Below are 18,427 nucleotides of genomic sequence, written 5' to 3' on the forward strand. Positions count from 1 at the left end.
CTTACATGCACAGCTTTTATGCCCTAAGCTCACTTAGCTTTGAGAGGTGTAGTCTAGAGAAAGCATTTGTAGAAAGGAGGCATTCTCTGGACCTGAATTTAGAAACCATACATGAAAAACTATTTCAAAAGAGCCACTCACTGAACGTATTCATTGAGGGTTGTTTCTATGTGACAAAAATCCATCAAGGTGAAAGGTGAAAAAAGGTGAAATAGCCAATCAACCATATGAATAATGAGTTGATGCACTGGCTGCTTGACAGTGTATGTGTAGACTGAAAAAAAAATGCACAACCTAAAAGTTGAGAATTATATTTTATTCGAGGACCTTACAGAGGACTATAAGGGAGAGTCCTGGGATTACACCTCTCAGATAGTTCGACTGTTCTGAAGAGTTTAGGGAGGAACCAAGATATATAGGAGTTTTTTACAGGAAAAAACAGGTAGTCGAACATCAAAAGATTACTGCTTAACACGCCATTGTAAAGCAATTATACTCCAATAAAGATGTTAAAAAAAAAAAAAAGATTACTGCTAACTATAAAAAAACCAGACACCTCCCGTTAATGAATTTAGTGCTGTTGTATGCATGGGAATATGTAAGAGTCTGGGCTTAATTAAATCATTCCTTGGATATGCACCTTAACTATCTAGGGCCAATATCCTGTTTATCTCCATCCTGAGTTCCCCTCAGGGTGTACCATCAGAGGTGGCTGCAGTGGCTGAAGCCTTGATGGCCTCAACATTCTTAGTTCACTGAAATGGCAGGTGACATTCTTTGTCCACACAAGCTTGGCTAGATTATATAGTCATATTCTGATCTGAATATATAAGTGTGTATATGTGTGTGTGTGTGAGAGTGTGTTTGTGTGTATGTGTGTGGAAAGAGAGAGAATTGAAAGAGTAAAGTAATAAAAACTGTGTGTGTATATATATATATATTTCTCATATATAGTATATAGTGTGGGTATATATATATATACATATACACCATAGTGAAAACAAAGCCAGTTAGTGTATATTGGTCCTAAATCAAAAAAACCATCAATCAGGAAAATCACCCCATCTTATTTGTCCTTCCTTTGAGTGAATAAGGAAAATCTATGTAGATATGACAGACAGAAATGAAAATGTGAACCTTAGGTTTAAATAATTCATTTCCCTTGTACTATACTTAAAATAACAAGGTCTAGTTTATGCATAAAATAAAAACCAGAATCTTTTATTTGTAGTGTTTTATCCACCTCACATATGCATTACTAAAATTGGACTAAATTCCTTAGAAAAAAAAAATACAGTGCATCTGCTTTCCATGAAATCTCCCTACAGGATATAAATGTTTTTATTTGCTACAATGAGCTACCTGAATGTCATGCCATAATACAACATGACATTACTTAACTTGGGGTAATTTAGCATGGCAGCATTTTTTTGGGACAGAATTTAAAGTATTTTAGATTAACCTACCATATTAGCAAGTGTTGCATGGAATTTGCTGCAGCTTTTTGAATCTAAACACATTAAATATCACATGATTTGTATACACCCCTAACACTGAATATCAGCTCTCATAGAGTTATCGTGGGAAGAAGCCACCATGGATCAGCCAGCTATAATCTCCTCCTGGTGTAGGACAGAGTAGGATTTCACACATGCTCCGTGGGGTGTGCCGACACATGTTTGGTGGCAGGAGGCGAGAATCATTCTTTCTCTCTTCATCCATAGGCATCTGCACAACAAAACACAGTTGGGTGGGAATATACCGCAGTCCTGTAGACCCCAAACACATGGACGTGGTGATACGGAGCTTGCTCTGCAGTCCTCCCTGGGAGCTCAGACTTCATGGGAAGTGTGCAGCCCAGGTCCCAGCATGTGGTGAAAATGACTGTCAAGTTGGGAGCAGCCTCCAAAGTTATAAAGAATGAGAAGCGATTCTCAGGCTCCTAATCCAAGCCTCGTAGAAGAGAATAAATACGCAGAAGAGGGAGCCAGCGCCTCACTGGGCTCCAGGGAGACTGCGGATCTCATTTTGTGTGGTTGCTTTTCTTTTAATTATTTTTGGTTTTTTTAATTTATTATCTTTTTTACTGAAATATAGTTTACTTACAATGCTGTGTTAACTTCTGCTATACAGCAAAGTGATTCAGTTGTATCTTTTACTTTTAAAATATAAACGCAAGGTTTGAATTCATGGTTGTTGTAAACAATTCAAACAATATAGTTGTCTAGAGAATAAAAAGAAGGGCCTTTGCACTGACTGTTCGCATGAGTTCACTCCTATCCCCAGAGGCAACAGCTGTTCATTGTTTTTCTAAGTGTTTTATTTCAGGGCTAGGCCCAAACATCTAGACTAAATATAACCAAATGGCTTAGTGATTCTTATAATGTGACTCATTCATAATTGAACATCCATTATATCTATCATATCACCATTATTTGTGTATCTCTAGTAAGTCCCTATACAAACACTTTATCAGTAGCTTTTGAAAGACATTATCTCAGCTCATCTACTCCAGAAGGAGAACTCCTTCTTAACATTTAAAATGTTACAGTTGCCCATAGGTAATTGCTATGTTTTTTATTCCGTGGAATTAAAAAACAGTAATAACAAAAATCTGCAATGAAGTTGACAACGCTTTAAAATGAATTAGCATTTTCCTTTTGAGAGCATTTACATACGTTTGAAAAAATAATAGTGCCTATATGTACAAGACATTATTTATTTAGGCTGCAGATGATTGCAGATGGGTTTTCAGATCAGATCACTTGAGGAAATTAACTCATCACTGCTAACCACATCCACCCACCACCCTCAACACACCCGCAAACACACACATGCAGAGATACACACACATCCCAGGCTGGGAAATATCAGTATTAAACTATAGAAACTTTTCATCAAGCAGGGAAGTTCACTTAAAATGTATTCTTAGGCCTTCCCTGGTGGTCCAGTGGTTAAGACTCTGTCTTCCACTGCAGGGGGTGCAAGTTCGATCCCTGGTCGGGGAACTAAGATCCCACATGCCGCAAGGTGTGGCCAAAAAAAATAATAAAATTTTTTTAAAAATTAAAAAAAAAATGCATCCTTAAAAAATTGCAATGAAGCAATTCTGTTCTAAATGGGTCATTGTTTAATTTTTAGCTATTTATATGTTTTAAGGAGCAAATAGGCTTTCTATTCTGAAGTAGCTCAATTATGTTTTGATTGCAACATCCGATTTTTCCAAAGATCTTGGATCTCAGATACTGTAATCATTTATACATAAGTTGATAATTGCTTTACAAAAAATAAAAACCGTTGCCGTGGCGGGGGTATAGTGTGGGCATATGTGGTGTCTTCTCTCATCCTAGAGATTTCACAGTGTGCTTAGCTCTACTAATTTGGGAAGATACGTTGTTGGATTCTGCATGATTCTAGGTATCTGCAGTCTTCCAGGTAACGATGAGGAGGAAACGAGCTGGTGCCTGCGGCTTTGGCAGGGCCTCGTGCAGGGGTAACATCTTGCAGCAGCTCGCCCATCTCTTTGACCTTGTGCAGATGGTTTCGCTCTGCATACTTAGCTTCCTGAGCAAAGACCTCAGAAATGAAATGACATTCAGTCATTTATCTAAAACTCCCCCAAGGAATACATTTTTTTTTAAAATAAAGTACACTCTGCGTGACCCATTTCCACTCTCACTCCGTCACATGTATCAGAGTTCCATGGAGGACTAAGCAGTTACAGGTGTGCATTTAGCCCAGTGAAAGAGTTGTATTTTACTCTAATGGAGGCGTATTTCTCAGGTCCTTTTGTATTTATTACCTTTTTTTTCCAGGGGAAAATGTATTACAAAGAGTATACACACAGTGGCCCTGATTTGTGACTTTTCTCAAAATGTCTTATTTTCCCTCAGAGAGAAAAGTGGACTGATTGGTTTTTAGAAGCTGGACCAAGAAGGTTTTTTTTTTTTTTTTTTTTTTTTTTAATATATTTATTTATTTATTTTTGGCTGCGTTGGGTCTTTGTTGCTGCGCGCGGGCTTTCTCTAGTTGCGGCGAGCGGGGGCTATTCTTTTTTTTTTTTTTTTTAAACATCTTTATTGAAGTATAATTGCTTTACAATGGTGTGTTAGTTTCTGCTTTATAACAAAGTGGATCAGTTATACATATACATATGTTCCCATATCTCTTCCCTCTTGCATCTCCCTCCCTCCCACCCTCCCTATCCCACCCCTCTAGGTGGTCACAAAGCACCGAGCTGATCTCCCTGTGCTATGCGGCTGCTTCCCACTAGCTATCTGTTTTACATTTGGTAGTGTGTATATGTCCATGCCACTCTCTCACCCTGTCATATCTCACCTCTCCCCCTCCCCATATCCTCAAGTCCATTCTCTAGTAGGTCTGTGTCTTTATTCCCGTCTTGCCACTAGGTTCTTCATGACCTTTTTTTTTTTTTTTCCTTAGATTCCATATATATGTGTTAGCATACTGTATTTGTTTTTCTCTTTCTGACTTACTTCACTCTGTATTCTTGGTTGTGGTGCGCGGGCTTCTCATTGCGGTGGCTTCTCTTGTTGCGGAGCACGGGCTCCAGGCACACGAGCTTCAGTAGTTGTGGCACATGGGCTCTAGAGCGCAGGCTCGGTAGTTGTGGCGCACGGGCTTAGTTGCTCCGTGGCATGTGGGATCCTCCCAGACCAGGGCTCGAACCCATGTCCCCTGCATTGGCAGGCGGATTCTTAACCACTGCGCCACCAGGGAAGTTTGACCAAGAAGATTTTAATAGAACAGATGGACTGCTGAAGGTACCACATCTTTGGGGCTACTATTGCTCCAAGTTTAATGAATATAGACAGAACCGGGTAATTCTTAATGTAACTTTCAACTCTAAAATTGATCATTCCAGCCATCTGTGCACTACAGAGCACATCTTTGTTTACTGCCTAAAGTTTAAGTAACATCCAGCTAAGCTTGCTAAGCCTAATAGGTCCCACTTCTCGCCCCGTACAAAGAAAACAACACGGAAACCCAAAGGCAGTTTATCAGATAATTTTTAATAGAATTCCAGAAAACTCTGCACATATTGCCCAAGGTCATCGATACTTATCTGGGGAGGAAAATAGTTTCTTTTCCTCAGATCTATCTGGTTAAAATGTACGGCTTCCTCCTGGGAAGAAATCGGGCAAAAATAAGAACACAAGAAGAAAACATGAAAATGTAGCTCACTCATCCTATTCTCAGTGCCAGAGAGGGCTACCTAAACATCAGAGAAGTTCAAGGCAACACAGAATGGCCACCAAGCAGCCCAGGTGATATTGTTGTCAAAGGAGTGAGGCGTAAGTGGCTTCCATGACCCTTAGTGAGCAGGGGAGTCTAGATCTCAAAACTTGAAAAATAATAGCATTAATCAAGTACTAGAGTAAAGGTATAAAGTTGTATTCATGTAGCATAATTGTAGTAAAAAACTGTAAGCTGTTACCGAACCAAACTTGGGCCCATTCACCCTCATACAGTAAAGCCAATCCACTGACACCAGGTTGTGGTGAAGGAAACTGCAGCGTTTACTGTAGGGTGCCGTACAAGGAGTCTGGGACAGCTAGTGCTCAAAAACCCTGAGCTCTCCTATTAGTTTCAGCAAAGCATTTTTTTCTTATTGAAGTATAGTTGATTTACAAGGTTGTGTTAGTTTCAGATGTACAGCAAAGTGATTTGGTTACATATATACATATATATTCTTTTTCAGATTCTTTTCCCTTATAGGTTATTACAAAATATTGAGTATAGTTCCCTGTGCTATACAGTAGGTCCTTGTTGGTTACCTGTTTTACGTGTAGTAGTGTGTACATGTTCATTCAAAACTAATTTATCCTTCCCCCCTTTTCCCCTTTGGTAGCCATAAATTTGTTTTCTATGTCTGTGGGTCTATTTCTGTTTCATATATAAGTTCATTTGTATCATTTTTTTAGATTCCACATATAAGCAATATCATATGATATTTGTCTCTCTCTGTCTGGCTTACTTCACTTGGTCAAAACTACAATGAGGTATCACTTCACACTGGTCAGAATGGTCATCACCAAAAAATTCTACAAATAATAAATGCTGGAGAGGGTGTGGAGAAAAAGGAACCCTCCTACACTGTTGGTAGGAATGTAAATTGGCACAGCTACTATGGAGAACAGTATGGAGGTTCATTAAAAAACTAAAAATAGAGCTACCGTATGATCCTGCAAACCCAATCCTGGGCATATATCTGGAGAAAACCATAATTCAAAAAGATACATACACCCCTATGTTCATAGCAGCACTACTTACGATAGCCAAGACATGGAACCAACCTAAATGTCCATCGACAGATGAATGGATAAAGAAGATGTGGTATGTATGGAATATTACTCAACCATAAAAAATGCAATAATGCCATTTGCAGCAATATGGATGGACCTAGAGATTATCATACTAAGTGAAGTAAGCCAGACAGAGAAAGACAAATATCATACGGTATCGCTTATATGTGGAATCTAAAAAACAAGAAAACAAAAAAAAAAAAGGCAAAGCGTTATAAAGGCCGGGTGAGGGAGGGGTGTCCCAGGATATGTGATCAGCTCATGCACAATTCTAATTGGTTGATGGTGAGGTAACAGGACAGTGTCACAGGGGTTAACATTATCAAGGCACCAGTAGCCACCAGGTCTGGGGGCTACATGCTCATAGTCATCAAGTAATTTCTTCCACTTGGTGGGAGTTTTAGCATCTGTAAAACAATTCAGGAAATGTGCACCAGATACTGTTATCCAAGGACTTCAGAGAGGAGCTAAAGCAGAGGTTATAGAGGAGGGGTCTTTCCCAGGAAGGCCCCATAGAGTCCTGCTCAATTAAAAAGCCATGGGACTTCCCTGGCAGTCCAGTGGTTAAGACTCCGCACTCCCAGTGCAGGGGGCACGGGTTCGATCCCCGGTCGGGGAACTAAGATCCCACGTGCTGCATAGTGTGGCCAAAAAAATTTTTTTAAATTTTTTAAAAATTACAAAAAAAAAATTATTTCTTGAGTGTCTGATGTTCAGATTTAGTCCTTCTATGAGATCATTAGTCTACAGGCTTCCCCTATCTTTGTTTTCCAAATGAAAGGACTTGTGGGGGTTTTTTTTTAACATGAGTTCTAACTGATTCCCTGTTTACTCAAGACACTTCTAAACTGATTTCTTTCACAACTTAGCCAAGGCGTGGAAAACACTTTCACAGTGTCAGGTTTAACTCCCCATTCTTTCGGAAGGTCTGTTGAGGAAAGTGTGCCCAATTTGGAAGTAACAGATGTGCATTTTCTTTTCACATCTAAGTATCCATCAGTTAAAACCTAGAGTGAAAACCTAGGACGAAGCTTTGTACTTCAGAGGAAAAGATGCACTGTTCCCATACTGGGCCTATTGCTTGCCAGGCCACTTCAACCAGTCGTATGGGTCGTGAAATATAGAAATCCCCGTTCAGCATGATCCATTTAGGGCCAAGGGGGCTCCTCTGTGAGTGCCCACCTCCCAACCTCCCACCCTCTACAGACGCTGCAGCAGCATCTCTGTCATGCCTCTCTCTGGTCCATATGGCTGTGAGCATCTGCACCAGATGTGCCTGGGTAGGAAGGAGAGCCACTTAAGTGAGGAGGAGGGTCATTCTCCAGGTACATCTCAGGTCAAGATGCTCCCCTTTGAATTAAGGCTCCTTCAGCCGTCTATAGGGCATACACTTTAAGCTGTTGGTTTTGTTTTGCTGTTTTTTAATGGTGGTGATATATTTGTGCAGTTGCTGGCCTGTTCTCTCACCCATTGTCTCTAGAGGCAGATGCCATACTCATTTCTAAAAATACTGATCTAGAATAAAATGCCTGTAGAAAAAGAAAAGAAAAAAAAAAAAAAAAAACAAAGCAATTGCCCACAGATGGGTCACATTCAAGTCTCATTGTTGCTAACGGGCTATAGACAATCTATGTCAAAATCAGAAGACATGTTCAAATTCCATGAGCTTATATGGAATGATTTACCATAACACTGTTTGCAAGATATGCTCTGCATGACCTGAAATGTCCAGCTAAGGCAACAGTTGACTCAGTCAATACGCAAACTTCGCGGAATTCCTTTGCACATATGCCCTGGCATGGTCTTAATTTTCAGAACCAGCTTCTGCCATCCATAAAGGCAGAGACCTAAAGCTGTAGCTAAAAAGTTTGACAGCCAGACACAAACAAGGATCTATTCCATTGTTCTGTTTTTGCTTGTTGTAAAGATAAATTCATTTTCTACCAAAATCATTAGCAAAACAACTCATTTATACAGGCTAAAATTTCATAAATAGACATAAATTAGAACATTTGTATTCTTGAAAAGTGTCATGAAATTATATCAAACTTTTAAAAGGGTCATAACGTATCAGATATTTGAAAAGCCACTTGAATTTTCTTCATTGTTCTTTAAATCCCCAGGACCTAGTGTATGAATTGTATATAAGAGCAAAATGAAAATATTGTTGAACTGTTGAAAGACTAGCTCAGATGTATTCCAGCTTAAAATCAGGAAAAATAGGCCAAATTATTTTTAAGGCTCCATACTACATCCCTTTAGCCTCACAATATCACCTGTTTGTTTACAGAAACATTAGCTGCATTCATATATTTTAGCCAGAACAAGTGAAGCTGTTGCTCTTAATTATTAATATCCTGAACACCTCATTTAAGAGAAAAATGCATTTGGTCACATACAAGACACAGACACACACACACAGTTCCAGTTCAGGGTCTCTCCTCTGTGCTTCAGTATCTCCATTACTTGCTGGAGAGGCTGTGGAGAAAAGGGAACCCTCTTGCACTGTTGGTGGGAATGTAAATTGATACAGCCACTATGGAGAACAGTATGGAGGTTTCTTAAAAAACTAAAAATAGAACTACCATATGACCCAGCAATCCCACTCCTGGGCATATACCCTGAGAAAACCATAATTCAAAAAGAGTCATGTACCACAATGTTCATTGCAGCTCTATTTACAATAACCAGGGCATGGAAACAACCTAAGTGTCCATCGACAGATGAATGGATAAAGAAGATGTGGCACATATATACAATGGAATATTACTCAGCCCTAAAAAGAAACAAAATTGAGTTATTTGTAGCAAGGTGGATGGAGCTAGAGACTGTCATACAGAGTGAAGTAAGTCAGAAAGAGAAAAACAAATACCATATGCTAACACATATATATGGAATCTAAAAAAAAAAGTGGTTCTGAAGAACCTAGGGGCAGGACAGGAATAAAGACACAGACGTAGAGAATGGACTTGAGGACACGGGGAGGGGGAAGGGTAAGCTGGGATGAAGTGAGAGAGTGGCATGGACATATATACACTATCAAATGTAAAATAGATAGCTAGTGGGAAGCAGCCGCATAGCACATGGAGATCAGCTCGGTGCTTTGTGTCCACCTAGAGGGGTGGGATAGGGAAGGTGGGAGGGAGACGCAAGAGGAAGGAGATATCGGGATGTATGTATATGTATAGCTGATTCACTTTGTTATAAAGCAGAAACTAACACACCATTGTAAAGCAATTATACTCCAATAAAGATGTTAAAAAAAAATCTTCATGATTATACTTTATTGGCTGAATTTTATCTGTCTCAAGAATTATATGAGTTCCTTTATATTTTCAGCTTCTCCTAGAATACTACAATATAGAAGACATTCAACATAGTTTTGTTGGGTGAAATAATAGATATTGTAGGAGAGGAATTAAGTAGCTGATTAGAGAATCGAAATGTGGCCCAAGCTATCTTTCATCAGTTCACCTAAGAGCGAGGTTTGAGAGAGACTAGGCTCCTACCTTGTGCCACGCCCTGTGCTGTGTTGTGATGTATAAGACAAGAGTTTGCGCCCAATGATTTTAGGCCATGAAAGGCCATTTGTTGGAAACCTCCCTTCCTATCTGCTTTGATGCCTGTTACAGAAATGTGATAGATGATAGAATAGAGATAGTCAATACTGAATTACTTTTTAATCATTAAATTGCAGAATCATCCACACTTTTCTTACTGAGTTTCCTAATTCTAGCCTCATATACTAAAATCATGACAAGTTCCACTCCTTTTGATGGCTGTTGTTTTTTTTCCAGAATTGGATGCCTAAGTGGTGTTTTTGCAGTTGCTAGATTGCCAAGAATTAACGTGGATGTAGAATGTAAGGGGCAAAGCTGAGAAAAGTTTCTGTATAATCTGTCTCTGTCAAATTTTGAATCTCCCCTTATGGTCTTTCTCTGTGGAGTAAAGGACTCAAAAGAAGAAATAACTTTGATAGATGTGTAGCTTTGTTCAGAATGTTTCCTCTGAATTTTTCTGCCACCCCAGCTAATGGTGAATTCTTTCATACTAACTCTCTGTGTTTCCGAAAGATATTGGTATTTACAAACAGAAATTGGCTTAGTTCATCTTCTTTGGAATTTAGTTTTTAGAAAACTGGAAAGATTTTTAACCCAAAGTCTTTGTGTGGCTTGGTTAATATATTTAAAATCTTCTCCCACCTTATGGTGTACATGCTAAATTGGCTATAGAAATATTTTATGATTTCATTAAACAAAGACATGCTGTAGTGATTATCGCTCTGTTAGGACTGACCATATTTACAAGTAAAGAAAATGGCAGTACTTTTAAATAAAATAATTTCAGTTGATTATAATACTCTAAGTATTATACCCAGGATGTTCTTTGATCACTGTCAGAGCTTACTCCTTTGATAACTTTGTCGCTTGGACCTTGGCAGTTGTATCATTGCGTTCTGTCTCATGGGGATGGTTTCGTTTCCATGGGAGCTGGTTGCCTCTTTCAAAAAGGCAACAATAAAGATCACTGACAGCACAGCAGGGCTAGAAATCCTGGGATTAGAATAATATTCTGTGTAAAACAGAGGAAACCTAGCCTGGAGAAGTTACAGCCATCCAAGACCTAGGAGTATAGTATATCATTCCCTCTGAGTAGCACTATGTGCAGTTAAGAACTTATCACATGGATGTGGGCACAGAGATGTGCAAATCAGTCTTTCTTAAGTGGCGGTTTGCTGGTCAACCAGCTGTCCAGAGGTTGAGGACTTGGGAGTGGGGAGTGACAGAAGCTCTGATTTCTAGCGCTAGCCAGTTACTGTGTTGTAAATAGCTCACACACATGCCTCCAATTTCAAAGTATCAACACAATGCCACTGACCACGCAGTTGGGAAGAGATGTGCAAAGCCAGCTCTGCCCAAGCCCAGGTGAGCGGCTCCAGCACACAGTGGCCCCATGCAGGCCCACCCAACTCCAGAGACCCCCTGTGAGCTGGGCTCAGGCCTCTGCTGTGACTGCATCACAATTAAATCTCTCCCTCCCCTTCCCCCTTCTCCTCTCATCCCCAAACAGATGTTGCTCCTGAGAACATGCTCCGATCAGCTTCCTGCATGCGTGTCTCAGGGTCTCAAAGTCTGTTTCCCAGGGACTCTACCTATGGCAAGAGAAATGGAAAATTAAGCTCATTATCATAGAAACTTAGAGAATGAAAACCCTCTGTTCTCTCTTCTAAATTCATCAACAAAGTAGATCAGCTATTACCTCTACCTGGTTTCCTAATGAATCACAGAATTTATATTGATAAGCTAATAAATGGTGCTTTCTGTTTTGCTCTGTAGGTCTTTATTCAAGTCCTTGATTGCAGACAGACCATACACAAACCAGGATCAAATGTAGCCAGATGCTGACATTAGAGATTCACAGTGCAAATTCCTTTGTTGCCATTAAGAGGGCTGTAGCAAAACTGGAGAAACTACATCTCATGTCCAAATATTTTACTATCTTATTTGTCCTATTCTGTTACTAAAGTACTTCATAGCTAACTCTTGTGTGGAGGCAATACGAAATGAATGGACTCCTCGGAATAAATGGCACTAGCAAAATTTCTTTTTGCCACATGAATCTAAAAAGAGGAAAAGATATTTATGAGGTGTAATAGGAAAATGTACTAGAGCAACTATAATTTTTGGGCCTGGTAAAATTATAACTTAGATTAAAATGTGGGTGACAAATTTTGAATCCAGGCTATTTTCCCAGAAAAACACAACAATTTATATAGTCAATTTTCAATTATCTGCCCAAGGAGAAATAGCAATAATGGCAGTTATCCAAAAGGGTAGATAATGAACAAATTCATTTCTATTTGACTTTGAAATATTGCTTCATATTCTAAAACCAACATTTGGATGTGGATGCATTTTATATTCTGGAAAGTTGTGATGACTCTAGCTTAAATACTGGAATTGTGCTTTAGAAATCAGACTAAAGAAAGTGGCTTATGTTTTTCATCTGGTCTGGTAACAGTACGTTCCTATTTTCTATATTATTGCTGAGAATAGCTATCATTAATTCTTAGGATAATGTTAAGTTTATCTGAAAGCAGAGAAGAATTGCATCTATGTTTCCTAGTTTATATTTTCCCAGAACTGATTTTGATTGAAAAGACACCGTCCTTCCCTGCCCTTGTTTGGCTAAAATTACTTTTAAAATATTTTGTGTTAAAAACATTAAACAGAATGAGTGGTAAAGGTAAGGAGTTATACCTAAATAAGATTTAAGGTTTAAACTGAAATATCTGCCCCTGAAAAATTGAGTTGGCTGTATATACATTTTTCATTTGTATTTTGGCCCCACTTTGATTATTTTTCATTCGGTAAATACTAGTATATAAATAACAGTACCTGGTATAGGATCTGGCTCACGTTAGCAGCCCGTAACTGCTCATTTCCTTTATTCCTTGCTTCCTTCCTTCCTTTTCTTCACTCAATAATATTTTATATAAGATGCTTCATATTAATGCTTCATACACTTTAATAAATGTTTATGTCTTATTCTACTCTTTCTTTGTATAGAAAATTCTATAAAAGCAAGGACTTTTAAAAAAAATATGCTAGAATGAAACCTTCCAGGTCTTATTTTCCCAGTGTTGACATTCAATACGTGTTTCCTAAAAGCTACCTCCATGGAAATTGATTTATCAACATTAAGCAAATAATCTGTTAAGAGCCATAGTATTTTAAAGGGTAAGAAGGAGGGTTGATGCAGACTAAAAATGGACCACATGCTCTCTTGTCTTATTCATGGTCATGCGGTACCCTCCTATTCTAGAACAATACATTTTTACATAAGGCAGAAGTTTACCTAGCATTGCAGTGTTTTGATTGTTTGCTTTGAGGCTCCTTTGCTTTTGTATTTGACTTAATAAGTATTTGGTGTTTGAGCAGAGTTGATTATCTCTCCCTTTAAAGATCTGAATAGTATCTTCAATGGAACACTGAGAAGGCACTAGTGAAGTGGGTTAAGAACATAGCTAAGCTAAGTAGACCTATGTTCAAACACTTGGCTCCACTCATACCAGAGTGACATTAGACAAGAAGCTGGCTCTCCCAAGGTCATGGTTTTCTTATTATTAAAATGAAGGTAATAACATAAAACAAAGTGGGCTTTGACTATGATTATAGATAATAAATGCAAGAAAATTAACATATAGTAGGCATTCAATAAATGTTGGCATTTGTTACAAATCGTAGCAAACACTTACTGAGTGCCTACCTTTTAAGTACCATTCTAAGCACTTTCTATGCACTGATTCATTTAAACCTCAGTACAATTCTATGATTCAGGTACTGTTGTTATCACTGTTTTGCACATGGAACTTAGCTTACATCACAGCAAGCAGCTGAGTCAGTATTTAAACCCATCCCATGCACTTAACTATCACACAATACCACCTGTCATATAAACAGAGCAGACTTTTAGCAGACACTAGAACCAGCAGGTGAATCCAGTGGGACCCACTCATGCCTCTGCCCATATCCCTCACTCCCACTTTTCACATCTGGCCATGCTGAGGGACCATCATATTTTAGTCACTTGGCTTTACCCAGAAATCCCTCTATAATATGAATAGTGAGAAGAGAAAATTATACCCCTCATTATGAAGGTTTATATAAATACAGCTTGGGACCCAAGGATCAGATCAACTGGAAACAGCTTCTGATTGGCTTCTAGTCTGTTATGCAGACAGGTCTGATCAGATTCAGCCAGTCTTAGAGTGGTCACGAGTCGTAAATGAAAGGGACGAGGCTCATGCCTAGAAAACCCAGCTCTGCCACTAACTAGCTGAGTGTCTTTGCACAGTGGCTTCAGTCCTCTGGATCCTTCTTCATCATTGGAAATTAAAGATGTTGCCCTACCTCTTAGATCTCATGGCTACTCAGGAGCTAAACCTAACCCTCAGGTGGGCTTTGGCTTTAGCTGTTTGACGTGCACAAAGTTTTGTTTTGTTTAATTGAATTCTATAATATAAATTCCAAAGGTTTCACCTAAAAATGTGTGTTTCCGTCTTCCCTTGAGAACCTGAAGTCCTGGCATTTTTGAGCCTGTTTTTTCCTTATGGCACCATTGGAAGCTCACGTCTGTGGGGCAGACGTGAGCTGTGGCTGCCCGCTTCAGATGGGACATGTGCTCACCAGTTGAGCATGGCTCTACCACTCCCTGCTGTCTCACACCCAGTCTGCTTCCTCTCTTACCCTACCTGCCTAGTCTTGTAGGAATATAGGTTTGCAATCCTAGGACCAGCTCTGATGTTTATTTGTTCATCCATTTATTATTTTTTTATTTGATCAATGTCTGTTCAATGCTTACCTACTTGCCATTCTGTGTATCATGCTTATAGACTAAATACAAAGTTTTCTTTTTAAATGACAGCATTTCTGCCTTCATTTCTCAGAGCCTGATTAATTTCCGTTGTTTCTAAAGTGTTCTTTCTTCTTCTTATCCACCTAGGAGCCTGCAGTTTGCTAAGCAGCAGCTTCTCCTGGCATGAGACACTGCAGATCTCCTCACCAGACAGGCTGAGACTATGCTCTGTGCCCTGCACCTGGAGTAAGAAGAAGAACAAGCAAGGTTGGTCCAACAGGTGGGAGAAGGATGCACTGCTCAGTTAGGTAGCCCACCATCACTGTGGAAAAATAATAGCAATTCTGTAAAATCAGACATCAACATCTAAGAACTCATGAGTAGAGAAAAAAATTAATTTTTCTTTTATTAATATTTATCTATTATGATTTATAAAATAACCTTACCATAAATGCATTGTTCCTGAATGATACAGGAGGAAAAAACTGATAGCTAAAAAAAGTATCTTTTTTTAAAAATTCATATTCACAACTGTCTATGAAACCTTTGACTGATTTTAGTGATAGCCTCTTTTAAAATGAAATATTAGGGAACTAAAGTATGCCTTAGGTGACCTGAGACAATGCCTATTTAAAAACCCATTTCTCCAAGGTCATAGCTAATGGATTCTTGAATTTTCTTTGCTGAAATAACCTTGTCCCACAGGCAATTGTACTTCAATTATTTCTCATTTTGCTTGAAAATAGTAGTATGTCATATAGGAAATGATGGTATAGTTATAAAAAGTGTCTAAAATAACAATTAATCATTAAAACGTTTTTATTTAAAATGACAAAAAACAAAGACAAACACTCAGAATATTCCTTCATACACCAACTTTTTGCTCTAAATAATACACTAAGTTTATAAAAATGATTGCAGCCTTCCTGGGGTGTGGCTCGGGAAATGAAGCACCACACTGACAAGAGGTAACTTGAACCATACTTTTATCTTTCCCACCATCACCTCTGTGATTTGGGCCAATAACTTAATCTCTCTGAACTACAGTTTCCTGGCCCACGAAGTGGACAGTTAAGTGCCTTCTAAATACCAGGTTCAGTTTGACAGTGAAGCACAACTGTGAGTGCAGGGCAAGGAGGTAGCTCTGAGCTAATTCCCTGCAAGGTAATTTGTCAAAAGCAAATTCAACAAAATGCCCATTCACCAGATTCCTCTCTTCTTTTCAATATTTACAAAGTTTACAGCACTATGCATTGGATATGTTGGTTTTCGCCGCCTTTGGAGAGTCCCGTGAGGCTTTAGTTGAGTTTCCCAATTGCTAACAGCATTGGAAGGAATGCCCAGTTCATCTTCGCCTTGCCCCCCCCTCCCCATTGTGTGGAGAGAGGATCCCCTGATAAGGAGCGATGGAGAGGCGTCAGCACCCAGCCAAAAAGGGCCTCGACAGAGACGTGACATTATCACCATAAGGAGTCTCCAAATTCAAGACAAATAGATTCAGTATTTAACTATATTAGGTTGATTAACCATTTTTGAGAGCTGTTTCATGGAATTAGCCTGCTGACATGGTCCTTCCTCTTAGGGATCTTATAGTTCAATGGAGGAAAACAAAACCAAAACAGAAAATAAATAAATAATACAATTAAGAATTGGGGGCTTCCCTGGTGGCGCAGTGGTTGAGAATCCGCCTGCCAATGCAGGAGACACGGGTTTGAGCCCTGGTCTGGGAAGATCCCACATGCCGCAGAGCGGCTGGGCCCGTGAGCCACAATTGCTGAGCCTGCGCGTCTGGAGCCTGTGCTCCGCAACAAGAGAGGCCGTGATAGCGAGAGGCCCGCGCACCGCGATGAAGAGTGGCCCCCACTTGCCGCAACTAGAGAAAGCCCTCGCACAGAAACGAAGACCCAACACAGCCATAAATAAAATAAATAAATAAATAAATAAATAAATAAATAAACCGTATTTAAAAAAAAAAAAAAAAAAAAAGAATTGGGATAAGCACTATGGAAAACAAAAGGGACGCTAAGGCAGTGGAGAGCTAGAACTTGCTTCCTAAAGGGTGATTATGGGAGGTGTGAGAGTCGAGGGCTCCATTCCCTTCCCTTTCCTGGTACGTGATAGGATTGCATTGCCTTGGTCTCCCTGGGGTTCCGTGGGCTATAGGATCTGATCTGGCTCATCAGTTGTGCCTAGAAATGATATGTGTCACATCCACGCTGGAGCATCTAAGTGTTGTTGCTCTTCCTTGTGGCAATCTGACAAGTGTTGTGGTCCAAGATGTGGTTGCTCCCTTAACCTGGAACTTGTGTGACTTCAAAGAACAGAGCGCCTTCCACCAACCCACAACATGGCTGCATTATAGTAAATCAGGAAAAAGTAGCGAATAATCTTTAGAGTTCCTTCTACTCTCTCAACTCTTGCCTGTTCTGGCTCTGAGGCTATTCTCATATTTATATTCCTGGCAGTGCTTTAAGATAGATTAAGTAGCTTGACTCTAAGTGCCTTTGATTTGTTTACACAAATCAAACCCTCATGTTTTATCTCTCGCCTCTGGATTATGACCGTTTTTATCAAGAACTTGGCATGTGGGTTATTGATATGATAATGCAATCCTAATGCTGTCTCAGAAGGTGAGGGCCTCTATCCTTTCAGTCAATACTGAGATGCACTTGTTTATACAGGCCATTCATTGCTGAGCTGAGACTTGGGATGAGCAGCCCACAGCATTTTGCATTTGAATAATACGTAATATTGTGCAATTTTTAAGCTCTCAGCTTTTCATATCAATTTCTAATATTCCAGCAACAGAATCTAGGGAAAAGCCCACATTTTCACAGGACTCATCACAGCCCATTTAATGTATATGTAAGAGAGATTGTCTTTTGCACTGAAGATCTTTTCTGAAACCAAAACGAGAACCCCTTAGCGAAAAACGAATTGCATGAGATGCAGTTTATCTTCTTTGCAAGCAAAAAAGAGCTGAGTCAACCCTCCTGGGATTTGACAACTTAGGTATTTCTTTATCCCTGACACTGCTCAGATAGAGCCACTGATATTATAACTGCCTTTACTGAGGTTTGGTGGACTTAGAGGAAGTACATCCATCTGATATTACAGTCATTCTTGTACAGTGTTTAAAGTCTTAAGGATTTTTATTGAGGTGAATGAAATCCTGCTTAAGAAAAAGTTGAAGAAGGGAAGGAAAATGGATCTAGAATAAAAACGGGGTCCTTAATACAGTTCAGGCTCAGTGCTAAGTGCTTTCATTTGTATTATTACCCCCATACCATGGAGGCAGTAGCCCAGAAAGGTTATGATCACCCAGCCAATAACAGGCAGACCAAAGGAACAGAGGTCTTCTCCCTCTCAAGACCCTTCTCTTTCCTCTCTACCACTAGAGAGGAAAAAGTCTAGAGTGTAAAAGTCTACCTATACCATCACCATAGTTAAATGTAAAATGGCCATGTCCTGCATTTCTGTAATCTCCAGAGTTGTCCTCTAAAAGATAAATACTAGATGACTCCTGATTTATTACATCCATTACATATCTAGGTTCAGAAGAGCCTCTAAACAGAGCTGGTTGTAATAAGCTATGCTCCACTAATTGTATATCCTCCCTTTGTTCGGCCTCATCCTGTATAATTAGCACCGTCTTGAAAATAGAAGTTTTCTGTGACATTCAAATTCTTACACAGCACACCCTCTAATTATTTCATATCTTCACATTAGGGACTAAGATACTC

At 39.3% G+C, this 18,427-nt stretch overlaps 1 protein-coding gene across 7 annotated transcripts in view; it reads left to right on the top strand.

The window, feature by feature from the left end:
* Positions 1–18,427, top strand: part of B3GALT1 (beta-1,3-galactosyltransferase 1) — a 588,569-nt gene that overhangs the window by 532,032 nt on the left and 38,110 nt on the right. For 6 of the 7 annotated variants that reach the window (XM_082465170.1, XM_082465171.1, XM_082465173.1 and 3 more), the window contains one exon: positions 14,832–14,951. The gene's annotated coding sequence lies outside the window, so the exon portion shown is untranslated. Of the gene's footprint in view, positions 1–14,831; positions 14,965–18,427 lie in introns of all 7 variants that reach the window. The other variant, XM_082465172.1, reaches the window with a different exon arrangement.

This window comes from Balaenoptera physalus, assembly GCF_965194825.1.
Source record: "Balaenoptera physalus genome assembly, chromosome: 6".
Lineage (NCBI taxonomy): Eukaryota > Metazoa > Chordata > Mammalia > Artiodactyla > Balaenopteridae > Balaenoptera > Balaenoptera physalus.